Consider the following 14,613-nt stretch of genomic DNA (forward strand, 5'->3'; position numbering starts at 1 on the left):
TAAAGGACAACCTGAATCAAAGCCATTTTAAACTGCTTCTGAAACTGGTAAATTGGTGGTTAAACATAAATCTCTGAAGAAACAGCTGCCTGTAATACATGGGGGATTCCCTGAGGACAGTGGTGCTAAACTGCTCCAAATGAGCAGATGTTTAAATTTTTTAAATAAAAGTATTTACTGTTGAGGTTACAGACTTGTTATAGAATGTAATCAACCAAATATTTTGCTTTTGTGTGTCACATGTAAAATGCAGCTAGTATAGGCTAAGAGAGTTTTTAGGAATCTTTCTTTTTGAGACCATATTAGTATCCCATATTTGTAGACCATCTGTTTAGTTGCCTCTGCTGCATTTCCTCACCCACCAAGCCAAGGTTCTCCCCTACCCTAGCCCTTAATTTGCATCTTTCTTTAGCTTCTCTCCTATCTCCGTTCCCTGAGCTCACTTTGTCCACGAGACCCATGTCCTCCTTTCTTGATCCTATTCCCACTAAACTGATGACTACCCAGTGTCACTTTGTGATCCCCATACTAGCTGATATTACAAACTATTCCTTTTCCTCAGGTACTGTCCCCCTCCCTTTCAAATCTACCGTCATTACTGCCTTCAAATAAAAACTACCCTTGACCCCTCTGACCTTGCAAACTATTGCCCCATCTGCACCCACCTGATCCTCTTCAAAGTCCTTGAAGATGTTGTTGCCTCCTAAACCTGTGCCCTTCTTTCCCACAACTCGAGGAACATAGGAACAGGAGTTGGCCATTGAGTCCCTCATGCCTGCTCCTCCATTCAGTTAGATGATGGCTGATCTATATCTTAACACTGTTTACCTATCTTGGTTCTAGAACCCTTAATATCCTTGCCTAACAAAAGTCTATCAATCTCAGTTTCAACATTTTCAATTGACCTAGCCTCAACAACTTTTTGGGAGAGAGATCCAGATTCCCAAGTACCCTTTGTGTGAAGAAGTGCTTCCTGGCAGCTTCCCTGAACTGCCTAGCTCTAATTTAAGGTTATGTCCCTTAATTCTGGACTCTCCCTACTCAGAGGAACTAGTTTATTTCTATCTACCCTATCAAATTCATCTTAAACACCTCAATTAGATCACCTCTTAATCTTATATATGTGAAGGAATACAAGCCTAGTTTTTGCAATCTGTCCTCAATTAACCCTTTCAGCCCCAATATTCGAGTAATTCTGCGTTGCAACCCTCCAAGGCCACTATATCCTCCTGAAATGCGTTGCCCAGAACACACTGCACTGCTTCAGATGTGGTCTAACCTGAACTTTATACAATGGTAGAATAACTTCCATCCCTCTGTATTCCATCCCCCTTGAGATGACAGCTAACATTCCAAAAGTTTTTTTTTAAATGTTGTACCTGTTCACAAGTTTTTAATTTCTGTACAATGATACTTAACTCTCTCTGCACCTCCACATTTCCTAGCTCGATGTCTGAACCTATCCAATTGGGTTGTTGGCCACTGCCACAGCTCTGAAATGGCCCTAATCAAAGTCATAAATTACATCCTCTGACTGTGACCATGGTGCACAATCCCTCGACCTTCTCGACCTTTCTGCATCCTTTGACACGGTTGATCTCACCATCCACCAACAATGCCTTTCCTCCATTGTCCAGCTGAGTGGGACTGCCTTTGTCTGGTTCCATTCTTGCCTATCCAGTCTTAGCCAGAGAATATCTTACAATGACTTCTTTCCTTTGCACCCTTACCTCTGGAGTCCCTCAAAGATCTATCTTTGGCCCTCTCCTATTTCTCATCTACGTGCTGCCCCTTGGCAACATCATCCGAAGACATGACATCAGGTTCCACATGTATGTTGACAATGCCCAGCTGTACCTCACCACCATTTCTTTTGACTCCTCCACTGCCTCTGCGTTGTCCGACTGCTTGTCCTCATCACTGATTCCATCCACATCCTTGGCCAATGTCTTGGGCTTCACCAAACAGTTTGTAACCACAGCAATTGTCTGACCCTTAGCTGAGCTTCGACCCCATATCCTCTCCATCTAAAAGATGGCTTGTTTCCACCTCTGCAACATCACCCGTCAGCACCCCTGCCTAAGTTATCTGTTTCCGAAACACTTATCCAGGGTTTTGGTACTTGCAGACTTGATTATTCCAATACTCTCCTGGCTAGTGTCCCATCTTCCACCCTCCATAAACTTAAGCTTATGCAAAACTCTTCTGCCCCTATTCTATCCCGCTCACCCTTCACCCCTGTACTCGCTGACCTACATTGGCAACGTGTCAATTTTAAAAACTCTTATTCTCGTCTTCAAATCATTCCATGGCCTCTCCCCTCACTATCACTGTAACCGCCTCCAATCCTCCAAGAATTTCATTCCTCCAGCTCTGGATTCTTGTACATCCCCCAATCTCTTCATCCCACCATTGGTGGCTGTGCTTTCAGCTGTCTCGGCCCTAAGCTCTGGAATTCCTTCTCTAAACCTCTGTCTTGTCACCGCTCTGTCTCCCGTTAAGATACTCTTTGACCAAGCTTTAGTCAACTGTCTTTATGGCCCCAAGTTTCGACATTATTTGCTCCTGATTTTTAGGAGCAACTGGTGTAGAACGGAGTATCTTAGAAATCGGAATTCTCATCATTTAGTTTGCTCCAGTTCCAGTCAGTTAGAACAGTTTCACTTAGAAACAGAATTTTATTTTCAAAAGGGGGCGTGTCCGGCCACTTACGCCTGTTTTCAAAGTTTTGTCAGTGAAAACTTACTCCAAACTAACTTAGAATGGAGTAAGTGAAGATTTTTGTACGCTCGAAAAATCCTTGTCTGCACTTTAGAAAATCAGACGTAGGTTACAAATCAGGCGTAGGGAATGTGGGGTAGGGGGTTTAAAGGGAAGTTTACAAACATTAAACACTTCAGTTTACAAATAAAGAGCCATCATCAATAATAAATGATAAATGCATCAATAAATCGACCAATAAATCAATCAAAAAAAATTAATAAGAAATATTTTTTTTTTCAAATCAATAAATAAAACATTTTCTACTTACCGACTGCAGCACCGGGAGCCCTCCAACAGCGTGCTGGGATGCCCCTCCCCCCGTGTGTCTCTGTCAGTGTCTCTATCTCTCTCTCTCTCTCTCTGTGTGATTCTCATTCTCTGTCTGTCAGTGTCTGTGTTTCTGACAGGGCTGGGGGAGAAGGGGGAGGGATGGATGGGGGAGAAGGGGGAGGGATGGATGGGGGAGAAGGGGGAGGGATGGATGGGGGAGAAGGGGGAGGGATGGATGGGGGAGAAGGGGGAGGGATGGATGGGGGAGAAGGGGGAGGGATGGATGGGGGAGAAGGGGGAGGGATGGATGGGGGAGAAGGGGGAGGGATGGATGGGGGAGAAGGGGGAGGGATGGATGGGGGAGAAGGGGGAGGGATGGATGGGGGAGAAGGGGGAGGGATGGATGGGGGAGAAGGGGGAGGGATGGATGGGGGAGAAGGGGGAGGGATGGATGGGGGAGAAGGGGGAGGGATGGATGGGGGAGAAGGGGGAGGGATGGATGGGGGAGAAGGGGGAGGGATGGATGGGGGAGAAGGGGGAGGGATGGATGGGGGAGAAGGGGGAGGGATGGATGGGGGAGAAGGGGGAGGGATGGATGGGGGAGAAGGGGGAGGGATGGATGGGGGAGAAGGGGGAGGGATGGATGGGGGAGAAGGGGGAGGGATGGATGGGGGAGAAGGGGGAGGGATGGATGGGGGAGAAGGGGGAGGGATGGATGGGGGAGAAGGGGGAGGGATGGATGGGGGAGAAGGGGGAGGGATGGATGGGGGAGAAGGGGGAGGGATGGATGGGGGAGAAGGGGGAGGGATGGATGGGGGAGAAGGGGGAGGGATGGATGGGGGAGAAGGGGGAGGGATGGATGGGGGAGAAGGGGGAGGGATGGATGGGGGAGAAGGGGGAGGGATGGATGGGGGAGAAGGGGGAGGGATGGATGGGGGAGAAGGGGGAGGGATGGATGGGGGAGAAGGGGGAGGGATGGATGGGGGAGAAGGGGGAGGGATGGATGGGGGAGAAGGGGGAGGGATGGATGGGGGAGAAGGGGGAGGGATGGATGGGGGAGAAGGGGGAGGGATGGATGGGGGAGAAGGGGGAGGGATGGATGGGGGAGAAGGGGGAGGGATGGATGGGGGAGAAGGGGGAGGGATGGATGGGGGAGAAGGGGGAGGGATGGATGGGGGAGAAGGAGGAGGGATGGATGGGGGAGAAGGAGAAGGGGGAGGGAGGCTGAATGGGCCGGGCCCGAGACTTCGGGCAGGGCCCGTCCCCAGCACCAGATTTACAGGTAGGTGGCGTCGGGTCGGGAGGGTGGTGGAAGGGAGGTCGGCTCGGTTTGGGTCGGGGGGAGGGAGGTCAGGTCGAATCCAGTCCGGGGGGGTGGGGGGGAAGCGGGAGTCGTGTCGGTGTCGGGTCCGGTCTGGAGGCGAGGGGGTGAGGGGGGAAGGGAAGGAAGAGAGTCGGGTCGGTGTCTGTGTCGGGTCCGGTCCGGAGGGGGAGGAGCGGGAGTCGGGTCCGGTCCGGGGGCCGGGGGGGGGGAGCGGGAGTCGGGTCGGTGTCGGGTCCAGTCCGGAAGCGGGAGGAAGCAGGAGCTGGCCGTGGGAGGACCCTTATTCACGCAGCCCCAGTGAGGCCATTTGGCCAGGGCTAGGGGCTGTGTGCTTTGGCCCCTCCTACACAGTTTTGGGCGCCTAAAGCTGCTGCACATGCGCGGCTACTGTAGCACTGTTTTCAGCGCAGGGACCTGGCTCCGCCCCCTACAGCTCCTGCTGCGCTGCGCCGAGGGCCAGAGGACCTGCAGGAATCTGGAGGTTTTTTTCAGGCGCACTTTGTGGCGCGACAAACGGGCGTCCAGGTCGGGACTGCGCCGTTCTAGGCGCGGCTCGAAACTTGGGCCCAATATCTCCATCTTTGGCTTGGTGTCAATTTTTATCTTTATTATGCTCCTGTGAAGCGTCTTGGAAGTTGTTGTATTTGTTCTGGTTTCCATGTAGTACCATAAGTATTGGTCAGCCAGCACTTAGAAATTATATTATTGTGTTTGAAGTACGCACTTTAAAATTTGCAGAATCTGTCACTTTAAAGCAGTACTTCCATGGCCTGCTACTCAACCACAGCTGTGTTCTGTGAATTTTGCTACATCCCCAAAATAATTAATTTGAAAGGCTGGAGGAAGTGATAAAATTGGCTGAAGCAACAATGTCTAAAATTCATTGTACCATGTCGACAAGAATGGCACACCTCTACAGCATGAGTCAGTCAAGCCATACTTGCGTTTATAAAATAAAATGCTCTGTGGGGCAAAAGATGTATTTTGATGGAGCATTACAAAATTTGTATTTCTGCCAGCTGAATTTGCATAATATTATCTGTCTTATAATCCTAGAATGTTACAGCACAGAAAGAGGCCATTCAGCCTTTTGTCCATGTGCTGGCTCTCTGAAAGAGCTATCCACTTAGTCCTGTTCCTCTGCCCTTTCAATATACCTGTTGAATTATTTATTTTTCAAATATTTATCCTCTTTTTTTTTTAAAGCTAATTTGGATTCTGCGTCCATCACTATTTCTCATAGGCAATTCCATGTCATAACAACCCTCTGCATTTTTAAAAAGAAGTTATTATTCCAACCTCTCCCTTCATTCTGTTTGTGGTTATCCTAAATTTATGTCCTCCAGTTACTGTCTCACCAACTAGTGGAAATAGTTTTCTTGATGTATCTTATCAAAATCTCTGAATTTCGAACATCCGTATCAGATCTCCTCTTAGCCTTAAGAAAACATAAGAACATAAGAAATAGGAACAGGCCATTTGGCCCCTCGAGCCTGCTCCACCATTTAATAAGATCATGGCTGATCTGATCATGGACTCCGCTCCACTTCCCTGCCCACTCCACATAACTCATTATTCCCTTATCGCTCAAAAATCTGTCTATCTCTGCCTTAAATATATTCAATGACTCAGCCTCTACGGCTCTGTGGGGCAGAGAATTCTGCAGATTTACAACCCTCTGAGAGAAGAAATTTCTCCTCGTCTCAGTTTTAAATGGGCGGCCCCTTTTTCTGAGACTATGTCGCCCAAGTCTTAGTTTCCCCTGTGAGTAGAAATATCCTCTCTGCATCCACCTTGTCAAGCCCCCTCATTATCTTATATGTTTTGATAAGATCTCCTCTCACTCTTCTGAACTCCAATGAGTATAGGCTCAACCTATCGTCATAAGTCAACCCCCTCATCTCTGGAATTAATCTCGTGAATATTCTCTGAACAGCCTCAATGCAAGTATATCTTTCCTTAAATACAGAGACCAAAAATGTACGCAGTACTCCAGGTGTGGCCTCACCAATACCCTGTACAGTTGTAGTAGGACTTCTCTGCCTTCATACTCAATTTCCCTTGCAATAAAGGCTAACATTCCATTTGCCTTTCTGATTACTTTTTGTGTTTCATGCACAAGGACCACCAGGTCCCTCTGTACTGCAGCACTTTGCAATATTTCTCCATTTAAATTATAATTTGCTTTTCTATTTTTTTTACCGAAGTGGATAACCTCACATTTTCCCACATTATGCTCCATCTGCCAAATTTTTGACCACTCACTTAGCCTGTCAATAGCCCTTTGCAGATTTTTTGTGTCCTCCTCACAATTTCCTTTCCCACCCAACTTTGTATCATCAGGAAACTTGGCTTCATTACATTTGGTCCCTTCATCCAAGTCATTAATATAGATTGTAAATAGTTGAGGACCCAGCATCAATCCCTGCACACCCCACTCGTTACTGTTTGTCAAGTAGAAAACGACCCATTTATCCCGACTCTCTGTTTTCTGTTAGTTAGCCAATCCTCTATCCGTGCTAATATATTACCCCCAACCCCATGAACTTTTATCTTGTGCAGTAACATTTAATGTGGCACCTTATCGAATGCCTTCTGGAAATCCAAATACACCACATCCACTGGTTCCGCCTTAACCACCCTGCTCATTAAATCCTCAAAGAACTCTAGAAAATTTGTCAAACATGATTTTGTTTCATAAAACCATACTGACTCTGCTTGATTTGAATTATGCTTTTCCAAATGTCCTGCTCCCTTATTAATGAACTCAAGCATTTTCCCAACGACAGATGTTAGGCTAACTGGTCTATAGTTTCCTGCTTTCTGTCTGCCTCCTTTCTTAAATAGGGGCATTACATTTGTGGTTTTCCAATCTGCTGGGACCTCTCCAGGATCCAGGGAATTTTGGTAGATTACAACCAATGCATCCACTATCTTTGCAGCCACTTTTTTTTTTAAGACCCGAGAATGCAAGCCATCAGGTCCAGGGGACTTGTCCATCTTTAATCCCAATATTTTGCCGAGTACTACTTCATTAGTGATTGTATTCTTCCTTCCTCCCTCCCTATAGCTCCTTGATTATCCACTATTGGGATGTTTTAGTGTCTTCTACCGTGAAGACTGATACAAAATGTGTGAGGAGGACACAAAAAATCTGCAAAAGGACATACAGGCTCAGCGAGTGGGTAAAAATTTGGCAGATGGAGTATAATGTTGGAAAGTGTGAGGTCATGCACTTTGGCAGAAAAAAATCAAAAAACAAGTTATTATTTAAATGGAGAAAGATTGCAAAGTGCTGCAGTACAGCGGGACCTGGGGGTACTTGTGCATGAAACACAAAAGGATAGTATGCAGGTACAGCAAGTGATCAGGAAGGCCAATGGTATCTTGCTACAGCTATACAAGGTATTGGTGAGGCCACACCTGGAATACTGCATGCAGTTTTGGTTTCCATATTTATGAAAGGATATATACTTGCTTTGGAGGCAGTTCGGAGAAGGTTCACTAGGTTGATTCTGGGGATGAGGGGGTTGACTTATGAAGAAAGGTTGAGTAGGTTGGGCCTCTGCTCGTTGGAATTCAGAAGAATGAGAGGTGATCTTATCGAAACGTATAAGATTATGAGGGGGCTTGACAAGGTGGATGCAGAGAGGATGTTTCCACTGATGGGGAAGTCTCGAACTCGAGGGCATGATCTTAGAATAAGGGGCCACCCATTTAAAACAGAGATGAGGAGGAATTTCCTTTGAGGGTTGTAAATCTGTAGAATTCGCTGCCTCAGAGAGCTGTGGAAGCTGGGACATTGTCTATTTCTGTCTTAAATTTATTCAGTTTCTTAAACGATAAGGGGATGAGGGGTTATGGGGAAAGGGCAGGGAAGTGGAGCTGAGTCCATGATCAGATCAGCCATGATCTTATTGAATGGTGGAGCAGGCTCGAGGAGCCGTATGGCCTACTCCTGCTCCTTCTTATATTCTTTTGTTCTTAAAATATTTGTTCAATGTCTCTGCCATTTTCCTGTTCCCCATTATTAATTCTCCAGTCTCATCCTTTAAGGGAGCAACATTTACTTTAGCCACTTTTTTTTCCTTTTTATGTACTTAAGAAAATTTTACTATCTTTTTATATTTTGTGCTAGGTTACTTTCATAATCTATATTCCCTCTCTTTATTAATTTTGGAATCATTCTTTGCTGGCTTTTAAAAGTTTCCCAATCCTCTGGCCTCCCACTAGTCTTGGACACATTGTATGCCTATGTTTTCAATTTGATACTACCCCTTGTTTCTTTAGTTAGCCAGGGATGGTTATCCCTTTCCTTCTCATTGGACTATATTTCTGTTGAGAGTTATAAAATATCTCCTTAAATGTCTGCCACTGCTTATCAACTGTCCCACACCTCAATCTATTTTCCCAGTCCATTTTTGCCAACTCTGCCTTCATATCTTTGTAGTCTCCTTTATTTAAGGAAGTGGCCCTAGAAATAGTAGATGCATTGGTGGTCATTTTCCAACATTCCATGGACTGTGGATCAGCTCCTATGGATTGGAGGGTAGCTAATGTAACCCCACTTTTTTAAAAAAAGGGAGAAAGAAAAAGGTATTATAGACCAGTTAGCCTGACATCGGTCGTGGGGAAAATGGTGGAATCAATTATTAAAGATGTAATAGCAGCTCATTTGGAAAGCAGTGACCTGATCGGTCCAAGTCGGCATGGATTTATGAAAGGGAAATCATGCTTGACAAATCTTCTAGAATTTTTTGAGGGTGTAACTAGTAGAGTGGATAAGGGAGAACCAATGGATGTGGTGTATTTGGACTTTCAAAAAGCTTTTGACAAGGTCCCACATGAGATTAGTGTGCAAAATTAAGGCACATGGGATTGGGAGTAATGTATTGATGTGGATAGAGAACTGGTTGGCAGACAGGAAGCAGAGTGGGAATAAACGGGTCCTTTTCAGAATGGCAGGCAGTGACTAGTGGGATACCGCAAATAACCCCAGCTATTTACAATATATATTAATGATTTAGACGAAGGAATTGAATGTAATATCTCCAAGTTTGCAGATGACACTAAGCTGGGTGGCACTGTGAGCTGTGAAGAGGATGCTAAGAGGCTGCAGGGTGACTTGGACAGGTTAGGTGAGTGGGCAAATGCATGGCAGATGCAGTATACTGTGGATAAGTGTGAGGTTATCCACTTTGGTGGCAAAAACAGGAAGGCAGATTATTATCTGAATGGTGACAAATTAGTAAAAGGGCAGGTGCAATGAGACCTGGGTGTCATGGTACATCAGTCATTGAAAGTAGACATGCAGGTACAGCAGGCAATAAAGAAAGCAAGTGTCATGTTGGCCTTCATAGCAAGAGGACTTGAGTATAGGAGCAGGGAAGTCTTGCTGCAGTTGTACAGGGCCTTGGTGAGACCACACCTTGAGTATTGTGTGCAGTTTTGGTCTCCTAATCTGAGGAAGGACATTCTTGCTATTGAGGAAGTGCAGCGAAGATTCACCAGACTGATTCCTGGGATGGCAGGACTGACCTATGAAGAAAGACTGGATCAACTAGGCTTATATTCACTGGAATTTAGAAGAATGAGAGGGGATGTCATAGAAGCATATAATATTTTGACGGGATTGGACAGGTTAGATGCAGTAAGAATGTTCCCGATGTTGGGGAAGTCCAGAATCAGTTGTCACAGTCGAAGGATAAGGGGTAAGCCATTTAGGACCGAGATGAGGAGAAACTTTTTCACCCAGAGAATTGTGAACCGATGGCATTCTCTACCACAGAAAGTTTTTGCGTCCAGTTCGTTGGATCTATTCAAAAGGGAGTTAGATGTGGCCCTTACAGCTAAAAGGATCAGGGGATATGGAGAGAAGACAGGAGTTGGGTACTGAAGTTGCATGATCAACCACGATCATATTGAATGGTGGTGCAGGCTCGAAGGGCCGAATGGCCTGCTCCTGCACCTATTTTCTATGTGTCTATGTTAAGCTTAGGACACTGGTTTGAAATCCAACTTTCTCACCCTCCAACTGAATTTGAAATTCAACCATGCTATGGTCACTCATTCCTAGAGGATCCTTTATTAGGCGATCTTTTATTAATCCCGTTTCATTACACAGTACCAGATCTAAGATAGCCTGTTCCTTGGTTGGTTCCGCATCATACTGTTCAAGGAAACTATTCCAGATACACACTATGAACTCTTCCTCAAATCTACCCTGGCCAATTTGCTTTGTCCAATCAATATGAAGGTTAAAATCACCCATGATTATTGCCGTTCCTTTTTTACAAGTCTCCATTATTTCTTGATTTATACTCCGTCCAACAGTGTAGCTACTGTTAGGGGGCCGAAAGACTACGCCCACCAGCGACTTTTTCCCCTTATTATTCCTTATCTCCACCCAAACTAATTCAACATCTTGATCTTGTGAGCCAATATCATTTCTCACTAACGCACTGATCTCATCCTATATTAACGGAGCTACTCCACCTCCTTTTCCTTTCTGACTGTCCTTCCGAATTGTCAAATACCCCATAATATTTAGTTCCCAGCCTTGATCACCTTGCAACCACGTCTCTGTAATGGCAATCAGATCAGACCCATTTGTATCTGTGCCATCAACTCATCTATTTTGTTACGAATGCTGCATGCATTCAGATAAAGAGCTTTTAAATTTGTTTTTTTACTATTTTTTCCTGCTTTGACCCCACTTTCTGATAGACTTTTATGTTTATACTTTCTGTCACGCTCTGGTTTTCATTTCCCCAATTGCTACTCTCCTCTATTGCCTTCTCCTTATTCTCTGACTTTTTACATTTCCACTCAACTGAACCCTCTATCCTTCCTCCCCTTCCCCCCCCCCCCCCCACCCCACTAATTAGTTAAAAGCCCTCTCGAAAGCCCTAGTTATTCGATTCACCAGGACCCTAGTCCCAGCACGGTCTAAGTGGAGCCCGTCCACACAGAACGGCTCCCTCTTAACATAGAAACATAGAAAATAGGTGCAGGAGTAGGCCATACGGCCCTTCGAGCCTGCACCACCATTCAATAAGATCATGGCTGATCATTCCCATAGTACCCCTTTCCTGCTTTCTCTCCATACCCCTTGATCCCCTTAGCCATTAGGGCCATATCTAACTCCCTCATGAATATATCCAATGAACTGGCAGGGAATTCCATAGGGTAACAACTCTCTGAGTGAAGAAGTTTCTCCTCATCTCAGTTCTAAATGGCCTACTCATTATCCTAAGATGATGTCCCCTGGTTCTGGACTTCACCAACATCGGGAACATTCTTCCCGCATCTAACCTGTCCAGTCCCGTCAGAATCTTATACGTTTCTATGAGGTCCCCTCTCATCCTTCTAAACTCCAGTGAATAAATGCCCAGTTGACCCAGTCTCTCCTCATGACAGTCCAGCCATCCCTGGAATCAGTCTGCTGAACCTTCGCTGCACTCGCTCAATAGTAAGAACGTCCTTCCTCATTAGGAGACGAAAACTGAACACAATATTCCAGGTGAGGCCTCACTAAGGCCCTGTACAACTGCAGTAAGACCTCCCTGCTCCTATTTTCAAATCCCTGAGCTATGAAGGCCAACATACCATTTGCCGCCTTCACCGCATGCTGTATCTGCATGCCTACCTTCAGTGACTGATGAACCATGACACCCAGGTCTCGTTGCACCACCCCTTTTCCTAATCTGCTACCATTCAGATAATCTGCCTTTGTGTTTTTCCCCCCAAAATGGATAACATCACATTTATCCACATTATACTGCATCAGCCATGCATTTGCCCACTCACCTAACCTGTCCAAGTCACCCTGCAGCCTCTCAGCGTCCTCACAGCTCACACCACCACCCAGTTTAGTGTCATCCACAAACCTGGAGATATTACACTCTATTCCTTCATCGAAATCGTTAATGTATATTGTAAAGAGCTGGGGTCCCAGCACTGAGCCCTGCGGCACTCCACTAGTCACTGCCTGCCATTCTGAAAAGGACCCGTTTACCCCGACTCTCTGCTTCCTGTCTGCCAACCAGTTCTCCATCCACGTCAGTACATTACCCCCAATACCATGCGCTTTGATTTTGCACACTAATCTCTTGTGCGGGACCTTGTCAAAAGCCTTTTGAAAGTCCAAATGCACCACATCCACTGGTTCTCCCTTGTCCACTCTGCTAGTTACATCCTCAAAAATTTCCAGAAGATTCGTAAAGCATGATTTTCCTTTCATAAATCCATGCTGACTTGGTCTGATCCTGTCACTGCTTTCCAAATGCGCTGCTACTTCATCCTTAATAATTGATTCCAACATTTTCCCCACTACTGATGTCAGGCTAACCGGCCTATAATTACCCGTTTTCTCTCTCCCTCCTTTTTTAAAAAGTGGTGTTACATTAGCTACCCTCCAGTCCATAGGAACTGATCCAGAGTCGATAGACTGTTGGAAAATGATCACCAATGCATCCACTATTTCTGGGGCCACTTCCTTAAGTATTCAGCCACCTTCAATCCCATCAATTTCCCGAACACAATTTCCCACCTAATAAAGATATCCTTCAGTTTCTCCTTCTCACTGGACCCACTGTCCCCTAGTACATTCGGAAGGTTATTTGTGTCTTCCTTCGTGAAGACGGAACCGAAGTATTGGTTCAATTGGTCTGCCATTTCTTTGTTCCCCATTATAAATTCACCTGAATCCGACTGCAAGGGACCTACGTTTGTCTTCTCTAATCTTTTTCTCCTCACATATTTATGGAAACTTTTGCAGTCAGTTTTTATGTTCCCTGCAAGCTTCCTCTCGTACTCTATTTTCCCCCTCTTAATTAATTTAGTCCTGCTCTGTTGAATTCTAAATTTTTCCCAGTCCTCAGGTTTGTTGCTTTTTCTAGCCAATTTAGATGCCTCTTCCTTGGCTTTAACACTATCATTAATTTCCCTTGTTAGCCATGGTTGAGCCACCTTCCCCGTTTTATTTTTACTCCAGACAGGGATGTACAATTGCTGAAGTTCATCCATGTGATCTTTAAATGTTTGCCATTGCTTATCCACCGTCAACCCTTTTAGTATCCTTTGCCAGTCTATTCTAGCCAATTCACGCCTCATACCGTCGAAGTTACCTTTCCTTAAGTTCAGGACCCTAATTTCAGAATTAACTGTGTCACTCTCCATCTTAATAAAGAATTTACCATATTATGGTCACTCTTCCCCAAGGGGCCTCGCACAACAAGATTGCTAATTAGTCCCTTCTCATTACACATCACCCAGTCTAGGATGGCCTGCTCTCTAGTAGGTTCCTCGACATGTTGGTCTTGAAAAGCATCCCTAATACACTCCAGGAAATCCTCTTCCACCGCATTGGTACCATTTTGGTTAGCCCAATCAATATGTAAATTAAAGTCGCCCATGATAACTGCTGTACCTTTATTGCACACATCCCTTATTTCTTCTTTGATGCTGTCCCCAACCTCACTCCTACTGTTTGGTGGTCTGTACACAACTCCCACTAGCGTTTTCTGCCGTTTGGAATTCCGCAGCTCCACCCATACTGATTCCACATCATCCAGGCTAATGTCCCTCCTTGCTATTGCATTAATTTCCTCTTTAACCAGCAACGCCACCCCGCCTCCTTTTCCTTTCTGCTTATCCTTCCTAAATGTTGAATACCCCTGGATGTTGAATTCCCAGCCTTGGTCACCCTGGAGCCATGTCTCCATGATGCCAATTACATCATATCCGTTAACTGCTGTCTGTGCAGTTAATTCGTCCACCTTATTTCGAATACTCCTCGCATTGAGGCACAGAGCCTTCAGGCTTATCTTTTTATCACACTTTGCCCCTTTAGAATTTTTCTGTAATATGGCCCTGTTTGTTTCTTGCCTTGGGTTTCTCTGCCCACCACTTTTACTATTCTCCTTTCTATCTTTTGCTTCTACCTCCATTTTATTTCCCTCTGTCTCCCTGTATAGGTTCCCATCCCCCTGCTATGTTAGTTTAACACCTCCCCAATAGCACTAGCCAACACTCCCCCTAGGACATTGGTTCCGGTCCTGCCCAGGTGCAGACCGTCCGGTTTGTACTGGTCCCACCTTCCCCAGAACCGGTTCCAATGTCCCAGGAATTTGAATCCCTCCCTTCAGCACCTCTCCTCAAGCCACGTAATCATTTGAGCTATCCTGCGATTCCTGCTCTAACTAGCACGTGGCACGATTGCTACTTTTGAGATCCTACTTTTTAATTTTGCTCCT

General features: G+C 45.6%; 1 protein-coding gene across 1 annotated transcript in view; it reads left to right on the forward strand.

Annotated features, from left to right (window-relative positions):
* The window catches only part of pan3 (poly(A) specific ribonuclease subunit PAN3), a 196,939-nt gene that overhangs the window by 108,883 nt on the left and 73,443 nt on the right, over nucleotides 1–14,613 (forward strand). The gene's annotated exons all lie outside the window — the stretch shown is intronic.

This window comes from Pristiophorus japonicus, chromosome 10 (genome assembly GCF_044704955.1).
Source record: "Pristiophorus japonicus isolate sPriJap1 chromosome 10, sPriJap1.hap1, whole genome shotgun sequence".
Taxonomy (NCBI): Eukaryota; Metazoa; Chordata; class Chondrichthyes; family Pristiophoridae; genus Pristiophorus; species Pristiophorus japonicus.